Source organism: Chenopodium album, chromosome 8 (assembly GCF_948465745.1).
Source record: "Chenopodium album chromosome 8, dcCheAlbu1.1, whole genome shotgun sequence".
Taxonomy (NCBI): domain Eukaryota; kingdom Viridiplantae; phylum Streptophyta; class Magnoliopsida; order Caryophyllales; family Amaranthaceae; genus Chenopodium; species Chenopodium album.
In genome coordinates, this window is record NC_137841.1 from 22,181,766 (window position 1) to 22,192,416 (window position 10,651).

At 31.3% G+C, this 10,651-nt stretch overlaps 1 long non-coding RNA gene across 1 annotated transcript; it reads right to left on the minus strand.

The window, feature by feature from the left end:
• Window positions 1-2,324: 2,324 nt before the first annotated feature.
• Window positions 2,325-10,299, minus strand: LOC145641758 (uncharacterized). Its single transcript, XR_014115518.1, has 3 exons — window positions 10,095-10,299; window positions 8,683-8,748; window positions 2,325-2,683 (listed from the first exon to the last, which is right to left on the minus strand). It is a non-coding gene; the product is annotated as an uncharacterized LOC145641758 (long non-coding RNA).
• Window positions 10,300-10,651: the final 352 nt, after the last annotated feature.

Sequence of the window (10,651 nt, forward strand, 5' to 3'; positions counted from 1 at the left end):
CATCAAAAACTTCAAACTCAAGGATGGAGTTTTGCGGCATTTCATCCCTTCTAGAAATATTCCCCATCCGTTGACATCTATCACAAGTTTTGACAAATATCCACGCATCCTTGAATAGAGAAGGCCAAAAGAGCATAGATTGAAGGACCTTTGAGGCGGTCTTTTGAGCACTCATATGCCCACCACAAGGAGAAGAGTGGCACATATGGAGAACACTTTGAACCTCGTCGTTGGGGACGCATCTCCTCAACAAACCATCGACCCCTCTTTTCAATAAAATGGGATCATCCCAAATGTATCTCTGAGCCTCGCACATGATTTTTAATGAGGATCGAACGATTGAAGCTTGGTGATGGTCGTTGATCTTTGATTTGTGATGACGATGTGCGGTGATGATGGTGTGTAGTGGTGATGAAGTTCAAGCAGCCAAGAAGTGTCGAAGAAGAAAAAAAATCTGTTGGTTTTTGTGGGAATTAGATTTTGGGTTTTAATATTTTCTTTTTCTTTTATTTTTTATTTCTTTCTTTTCTTTTCCCTTTTTCTTATTTCTTTCTTTTATTTTTATTTTTAGTTTCTTTTTTTTACTTTTCCTTTTTAATTTATTTTATTTTCTTTTCTTTTTCTATTTTATTAGCTTAGTATAAATACCCATTTTTTTGGGGTAATTAAGAACAATTCAATAACTATCTATTCTTCTCTCTAATTAGTTTTAGTTTTAGGTTAGGTTAGGGTTAGTCTTCATTGGTAGAGAGAGAAAGTGAGGTTTTCTTCATTAATGAACTTGGATTTTGAAGAAGGAGCTTGTTCAATCCTTTGTAGACCTTCATCTTCAATTAATGAGCAATCTCTTACTCTCTTTCTTTACTTTTGTATTTAGTTTTGTTTGCTTATTTTGATTTTCCTTCTTTGCTTATTGATCATGTTGATGCTTATTGATTTGATGATTGATATTGTCTTCAATATGATTTGTGAGTAGTCACCTAGCCAAGGGTGTGGGGATGGTGTAGTTGTTAATTGATTCATGCTTATGATGTTGGGGTTATGTTAATGGTGATTAAAGTCTTTGTATGCTTGATATTCTTTGGTCTTTCTTGCAAGTGCACATTGTTAGTTGATCAAAGATGAGTCTTTACTAACAAGTAACGGAAGTTGACTTAGTTGAGATTCATTACTATCGATTGTTATTTAATAGTACCTCCTAGTATATGGTTCTAATGTGGAAACATAGAGGCTATGTTAGGAGAAGCCAATTGACCCCGGAAGGCGGCTAGATTGGACTCTTTACTTCGGTATTCATGCATGTTTAGTTTACCATTGATATGCTACTTTGTTATTGTATGGTCAAGCGTCAACTTCACCTACCCATTTCCCTTGGTGCCTTAATGTTTTATTTCTTGTTTTAGCATCTTTAGACTTTAGTTTATTTATCTCCTATTCCGGACTAGCTTAATTGTCGATAACATTTGGTGGTGTTTAATCGTTCTCTGTGGTTCGACCCCTATGCTTGCCTTATACTCGTATTAGGTTTGTTTAGGTTGTATAAATTGTATTTGATCTAGGGATAGACAATTGACGACGCGTTTATTCCCTTGTCAATATGAGAGAGTTTAATTTTGAAGGGTAAAAAACAAGGAATAATAATTTAGGATTTAAATCATTTTTAAAATTAAAAATATTACCTTTTCACATTAAAGATTTTACCCTAATATATAATCAATGAAATAAGATATCATATTATTGTCATATCATATAACTAATAACATATTAATTAAATTATTATGTTTTTTTGTCTGAAATTATTAAATAGTAAAATGAGTCAAATGATTATTATAACAACTTATAGTATATAGGAAAATATTTTTGCTTAAAATTTATGTACAAAAAATCGTGAATTGCATGAGCTTTCATCTAGTATATTATAGATTGATGTTGTACATTTTAAACTACTTGCTTCTCTCCAAAAAAATATTATGATATACAAAATAAATTCAAATGATAATTATTTAGAGTTATAAATTTATAATCTAATATTTTTTTATATAAAATTATAATTCAATTTATACTCATAAAATATCAGTATTTTATCAAAATTATAACTCTAAACTAACAATTTTTCAAATTTGATTGAAAATAGAATTCTAAACTAATTTTTTTATCCTACGAAGTCTACATAAATTTATCCAACGTGGCACGACACTTGACGAAAAGTTAAAACGCCAAGTGTCACTATCTCGTGACCTACCTAAAAGTTTAGCTTTATATATTAGTTATATGATATCATATGATTTTAAACAAAAAATCAAAAACAGAAAACCACAGCAATATCAAACAAGGCCTAAGTTTTCTACTTCATGTTTTGGTATACAATTTTACAATCTAGCTAATATATACTCTATTTTTTTTTTACTAGAAGACATAATTTCAATAATGAATAGCAGAATAGCCATAAGGCATCTATAATAATAATAAAGACTTGTAAACCACAAATTTAGAGAAATTAACATAACACTTTTACAATTAAAACCATAACTAATTTGCATATTCGACATAGTTCCCACGCCACCATCTTTGCATCTTTTCAAGTAGAGACTTTTGCAATCCGCGCTGATGTTTGATTGTAAAGTTGATGACAAACCCTAAATCCATATGAATCCAAATCACCTTCCCAATTATTATCAAAACCCTACAAATAAAATTCTCATTCATGGATGAGAATCAAAATCCCAACATATAGGGAAAACCCCCCAAAAAATATTAGAATAAAACCTCACAAATGGAGAGAATATAGGAAAGTAAAACAAAGCAATAAGCAAACCAAGTAAAAAATTGAATTTAATAAAAGAAAAAAGGTCAAAATAGTCTGATTTCCGAAGAAATTAGACTATTAGAATATATCCAGCTTAAACGGTAAAAAAAAAAAAAAAAAAAAAAAAAAAAAAAAAAAAAAAAAAAAAAAAAACTAAAACCCTAGTGGAGAGAGGAGAGAGAAGAGGAGGCTTTATCTAAAGCATGCATTTTTCAAGAGCATTTGGAGAGCCAGGTAAGCAAAGGTTCTTTGACCAATTAAAAATAAGATTTTTATTTTATTTTAGAATTAAAATTTCACTCACCACCTAAGCAAAACTGACGAATGAGATTTAAGAATTTAACCACGTAGGTAAAAACAAAAAATATTGAATTCAGAATTAAATTATTTGAAAAACTAAAAATTGTCATTTCTAAAAAAATAAACTAAAAATCATCTTTAGATATTAGGATTTAAATTACATGTCACTATACTATATTTTTTTCAAAAAATTATTAAATTAAAAAATATTAAAATCACATTCAATTAAATATAAAAAAATGTTCAATTTTTTATTAGATTGAAAAAAAAACATACGAAGTATATTTTTGTAAAAAAAATTATTAGAAAAATAAAAAAGAAACAATAAAAAGAATGAACGTTAAATTATTTAGGTCAAAAAGTATGTGAATTTTTTTAAAAATTTAATTGAATAATAAGATATATTTTATTTAAAAGTCACATCTATATATATTCGAGAAGAAAAAGGATTTCATCAATGAAAGATAGCCAACGATTACTATATATATATATATACACACACACACATTGGGATCATGTGAGAACCAAGTCCTATAATAGGAACTAGGAACTCATCGTGATCATTGATTGCTCTAGCTCAATCCGACGGCTTGTGTTTCACCCGCCTTTTTCAATATTATTAAGGGCATTTTGGTAATTTCACAATTTGAATGACATTTCTCCTATTCTTTTCGCAGCTCTTTTGTTTCTCTCTCCTCTCTTGCTCTTTCTCTCTCTACTCTCAAATCTCTATGTATTTTTGTTTCTCTTGTATCAAAATCGGGATTTTGTTCTTCGCTGATCATTTTTTTTTGCTGTGATTCTTTGATTTTCGTCATTGTTTGAGGTAATTCTTTTTGCTTTATTTTACTTTTTGTGATTTAGTGAATTTTTTTTTATCGATTTCGGTCTGTTTTGTTCGATTTGAGTGTGAAGTTAGGCTCTCGCCATTTTTGTTTGAATAATCTTTGTCTGCGTTTTTTATAATCATATATTTGATTTGGTATTGTTATAATTTCCCATTATGCCTTTTGGAAATAATAATTAGTTTGAAATTTATATAATTTGATTTATTTTTCTTATTTGTTCCATTGAGGTTTTCTTCAAATTTGACTGATTTTAGGGGTTTCGTATTTGATGTTCTAAAATTATGGCTTCAATCGATACTTTTGTTCTACGCTTCTTTACTGGAAATTTCATCAGTTTTTTTCCAGGGGATAATTGAATGGTGAATTGGATTATCATTAGGGATATGCTTTGGGTGGTTGGATAATAATTTACTTTTGGATAATTACTTTTATTAAAATCTTATTCACTTTTATGAGTTTTTGTTTCACTTTTATGCCTTGAGTTCGCAATTGCGATTTGCAAGGCAATAGTATCTTGTTCAAGGTATTGATGTAGTGGAAATGGCTTATATTTCGCTGGTACATTAATCTCTACTTGTATGAAATGAATGATAGTATAGCTTGCATTCTTGACTATGAGTTATGGCTTATTTTATTTTGTCAGGGTTTTCATTTCTTTTTCTATTTTGTTGCTTTTTAATCGATTTTAGTTTTAGGTTTTTTTTTTTTTTTTTTTTAATTTTTTTTTATGTTCACCTAAATCTGGTTAAGGAGGAGTGAGGTGTTAAATGAGTGGGGTTTTGTTTTCATGAGCTGTTACTTTTGAGCTTGAATTATTTACTTTTGAGCTTGAATTATTTTACTTTTAAGTTGATTGTAATGATTGAGTTTTGTACATTGTTTTGTGGTGCTGATGTTTCATAATGTGTTATACTTTGTTGCAATCGAAGGGGAATGAGGTGTATGTAATGAAGTTGCATGCAAGAGTTCTGAATCCGGGATGTGGTTGAGTGCTGCTGCCTTGCCAAGGATGCTGCTGCTATTTAAAGTTAAAATAGTTGGGACTTAATGAAAGCCTAATGCTACTAGCAATTGTTGATGTTCGCACTTGTTATCAACTAGCTATTGTTGATTTTCTTAGAGCATTTATAGGTTTTTTGTTAAATTAAAGTACCATTGATATCACCGTGTAGTCTGATAAATTATTAGAGATAAACATTAATCCTTCCTTTCTAATGAATGATTAATAATTATCATTACATTTGAGAAATTTTGGCTTACTTTTGACATACTTTGATTAACTTTTGATATAATATAATATAATTATGAGTTTTAGTAACTTTCTTAGTTTGCCAGATGACCCCATTTGTGCTTCAGGTAGAAGCATTCATATTGCAAAATTATGTAGGGATAGGTTTCAAATTGCTTGACAATATAATATCGTATTTTTCAATTATCCTTCTATAGGTTTGGAATAGAGCTAAAACACATGTCGATTTAACAAATTGTTAATTAGCACTTGGGATGTCCAATAGGAGCTTATATTTGTCCAAATGCCTGTTATGTACCCCCATTTCACCTACAGTTTTTTTAAAACAAGATTCGTTCTTTTATAGAATAATGTTTATTTATGAATGTGAATTTGGCATTTCTAGGGTGCAGATACTATTGTGGTGTTGGTGCCAATATAATTCGGACATGATCTGATGTTCAGTACAAAGCTATGGAATTAACATAAGTGGAAGCAATATTCTTAAGGTATCCTGATGAAATTTTTAGTTCTTGCATTTACACTAATACCCAATTGTGGGTAGTCTCTAGGTGTTAACTCTTCTATTTACATATACTATATAGAACTTTTTATTTACTTTTGAGATTTTTTTGTTTACTTATGAGTTATTTTTATTTTCATATTATGTATTGGTTCCACTTCTTTGTAGTTTTAGGCATCATTTGCAGGCCTTGGGTGTTTCTCACTCAATGTCCCCCACCCCTCCTTTAGTGCTACTGATCTCTTTCTCTCATATTGTCCAATTTTTTATATTGTTTGGTCACAATCAAACTTGGAAATAAGGTTGATGATTTGCTTGTGGAGGGTGCTCCTATAAAAAGAGTCAAATTTGCAGTTGTAACAAAAAAACCCACTAATCCATAGTCAGGAGTTGAGTTATGATGTAGTGGTTCTAGTCGTTGGGCACTCAGTAAGATTTAAGATTTATACAAGATGCTCTTATCACACAATGTGGGCTTTTACAGCACTGAGGAAGAATATGCCATTGTCAGTTTGCCAAAACAACCTCTATTTTTTCTTTTTCTTTTTTTTTTTTTTTTTACTTTTGCAGTATTGTTATTAACTTTTGTGATTCTGTAATTTACTTTTTCTTTACTTCAAATGTTTAATATATACTAACCTAATTGCTCAATTGGTAAAGCATTGTGCAAATGCAGAAAGGATGTGGGTTAAATTGCCACATAGGTTGATTTATTAGTTGAAATTATAACTATAATTGTTTAAGTAATTTTCTTCCAAAATATAAAATTATTTACTTTTTGCATTAATTTATTAACTTTTAATGAGAAAACCTTTACTCTAACCTCAACTCATATATTTCTCTCTTAGTTGATTTACATTAGAGATATTTGGAGGTAGAAATAAAGTTGAGGTCCTCAGCCAATCTAGAAAAAATATGGCAACCCCAAAGTTTTTCGGTTTAATGATACATAGAGGCCTTCAAACCCAATTAATCGTTTGTAAATCTTAGAGCTAATTTATATTATTTACTTTTGGGTTTATATTATTTACTTTTGAGATTATTTTATTACCTGCATTAAGTTAGGCAAAATGAAGTACGCTTTTTTGATTTGTGACATTATGGCTATGGATATATCTCAGATTTTTTAACAGAGTTGGCTTGTTCTTTAGTCATGGCACAAGGAGAGCCTGTTCCTACTCACATAGAACCTGTACAGGCTAATGACACACCTAGGAGACCCAGGATCCTTCTAGCTACAAGTGGAAGTGTTGCTACGATCAAGTTTGGGAACCTTTGTCATTGCTTTTCTGAATGGGCTGATGTAAAAGCAGTGGCAACTAAATCTGCATTGCATTTTATTAACACTAAGACAATTATAGAGGATGTGATGTAGTACACAAATGAGAATGAATGGTCTAGTTGGAGTAAAATAGGTGACAATGTCCTTCACATTGAGCTTCGCAGGTGGGTTGGCATCATGGTTATTGCCCCTCTTTCAGCAAATACACTTGGCAAGGTAATTTAACTCTTTCCATTATGTATCATCTCATTCATCTGGTCACATATCTAACTTTTCTCATTCAAGATTTAGATATGCCATTTGCGGAATTGTCTATTGTTGCCCTACCATGCAAACCTTGCCAAGGCTGTAACTGCTTCCCTACAAGCCTTGCCAAGGCTGCAACTGCTGCCCTGGAGGCCGTGCCAAGGCTACACTTGCTTTCCTAGAGGTCGTGCCAAGCTGGTAGCTGCTGCCCTGGAGGCTCTGCCAATCTTGTAGCTGCTGCTCTGCCAATGCAAGGTTGATGCTGCTGTACAGACCCTGCCAAGGTGCCGTTGCTGCCTTATAGGCCATGCCAAGGTTGCTGCAGCACCTGCTGCAATTGCTGCCCTAACATGGCCTGCAGCTGCAGCTGCAGATGCTGCCTTGCCATGGCTTGCTCCATGAGCAGCCCACAACAGCAGCATGATAAAATGAGATGGAAGGCATAGTATCGGTTTAACTAATGTGGGCTGAATTATTAACTAATATGGGCATAGATTTACTTTGAGATCGTTTGGTTTAATTTTGAGTAACATTGATTGATAACACTAACCTACTAGCTCAATTGGTAGAGCATTGTGCAAATGCGCAAAGGATGTAGGTTCAATTCCCACGTAGGTTTATTTATTAATTAGTTGATATTAATCTATAGATGTTTTATTCGTTTTCTACCAAAAAAAATAAAATTATTTACTTTTTACACTTATTTATTTACTTTTAGTTTGAAAACCTTTACTTCAACCTCAACTCATATGTTTTTCTCGTGGTTTATTACTATTCATTTTTAGAGGGATATAAAAGGATATATGACTTGGTTTTTATGCTCATTTCTCACTTTCAATTATTTCATTATACATATACAGTAGATTTTTTTTTATTTTCTTTATAATTCACTTTTGGTATTGTTTTATCTACTTCATATTTGAAAACCTTTACTATAAGCTCCATATGCTTTTTTCTTATAACTTAGAGCTAATTTGTTTTACTTTTTACTTATTTTGATTTACTTTTGAGGTGTTTTTATAACTTTGAATGTTATGTATTTACTTTTAGAGGTAACATATGTAGGAATCAAACCTACACCTCCATGCATCCGCATAGTGCTCTACCATTTGAGCAAATAGGTTTACCTCTTTTTTTTTTTTTTTTTTTTTTTTTTTTTTATACAAAGCAAACAAGCAAATTTTATTAAGGAGGACTTGAAATGTCAAGAATCACTACGTCCGAAAAACCATCAGTAGGTTGAGTCTTCTGACACTGGATGCGGCTTCACAAGCATTAGAAAGGAGTTTCCCTTCTTCAACAATAATTAACAGATAATTGATGAGAAAGTAATAATTCCAATAGAATCAAATTTAATCTCATCTAACAATGTGTATAACAACATTTAAGTAATAATCTTCACAGCATGAAACAACCTGCTAAAATCAACATCAAGTTTTAATTCAATACCTGTTTCTTTGCTTGCTCAAAAGCTTCCAACCATTTTTGAGCTTCTCCAGCTGTAGCACAAGCAATCTTCAGAAATAAAATAATCAAATTACTCAAAGAAATTTCAGTTCTACTACCACCCACCAAAAAGGAAAAGGCAATTCAGAATATACAAAGGTGATAAAGTAATCAATATGAATGCAAATACAGAGGAAATTCCATAATAAACAATACATTTCACAGTCAAAAAATACATTTGCTGTTAAACTAAAGAAAACAAAACAACCCGGAGGACCAAAAATCAGAAATCCATCAATAAGGAACAAGCAGAAAATAATAAAAAGTCTCCAGGAGTGTGAGACCGAAGATAAGCTAAAAAGATCATCAGCTTCCATAAAGTAATCAAAGAAGATTCCAAACTACAAAAAATCTTGTCATTCTTTTCCAGCCAAATCACCCACTATATATTATATCCTTCATGACCTTATACACTTGATTGAAAAAGGATAGATTACAGTCATCATGCAGAGTATAGCTCTCTGACTTTACACAAGCTAGAAAAAAAAACAATTAATACCCTATCACCCTGATGGGGCAAAAAGAACTTTCAACCTTCTATCTACCAGCACCGTGACCTTAGGCATGACCCCAAACTATAGCACCCGTATATGGAGATTATCTGATGCATCATCTATATATTTAGAGTGGCAAATTACTTTTGGAATATTTCGATTTACTTTTAAGTATTTTGTATCTACCTTAGGACTTCCTCCAACCTAGCTACGTAGGATTTACTTGCTTTCATTCATAGTAATATTGTAATAAAAACAAGAAAAATTCAATATTCCAGATTTATTTATGTGATTGCTCATATACTATACAAAGTATAGGTTAGTTTTTTTATTCACTTTAAAATTTAATTGGTCTACTTTAACTTGGTTTCTATCAACTTTTAAAATTGATAAAAATAAAATAGGAAACATTAATAGTTTAATTTTAGGACAGTATGTTACAAGTAATTTAAGCTATAGGTTCAGCTTCAGTGCAGAATAACTAACAAGTGTTTTAAATCAAAGCTACAAAAACTTAAATATGTAAGCTAAAACATCCAAAAATTAATATAAATTCAATCGATATAAATTTATAACAAGAGTTCACTTAATTCACATAAATTTGTTCGAAAACTCACCAAAATTCACATAAATTTGGATGCCAGCGTAATCATATCTAGTTGATTAGGTAAAATCTAGCAACAAAATCAATCTCTAAAATCATTTTCTAATTGAAGAACTGGTAATACTAAATGTAAATTTGATATCAAAATTGAACGTATGAAGAAATTCAAAGAGTTCAATTTAAGAATTAACGACAAACCCTAAATAATGAAATCGAAATTCAATGATTACAAAACAGACATAAATAAAACTTCTTACCTCAGAAGTTACTTCAATGGAGTAGAGAAAGCTCGGAACCCACGTCGATGGAGTACGAAAAGCTTGGAAGCCGCATCAGTGGAGAATTATTCAGTGCACTTGCTTTAATGAAGGAGAGAGATTAACTAGAGGAGAAAATTTGGAGTGAGAAAGTTGCGTGATGAATCTGGACCGTTAGATCACGCGCCTTTTGTGTCAGATCTAACAGTCCTGATTAGTTCTTAGTTCCTATTTTACAATTATTTAGGACCAGGTTATAATGTAAAATAGGAACTAGGAACTGATCAAGACCGTCAGATCTGACACAAAAGGCGCGTGATCTAATGGCCCAAAATTAAGCAGACAAATTTAATGCAACATGCAAATTCAGGCGCCATTTTCTTTCTCCACTGTCTCTTTCTACTCTCGCTGTACTTTCGCCATTTTTAACTGCTCTAGAGCTCAAAACCGCCATAACCGTCAAGAAAACTGCTCAATTTCGCTATATAATCACAATTTTAACTAGTATTGTATACATATTTCATTTTCAGAACAAAAATTTTCAAAAATTGTCTCCT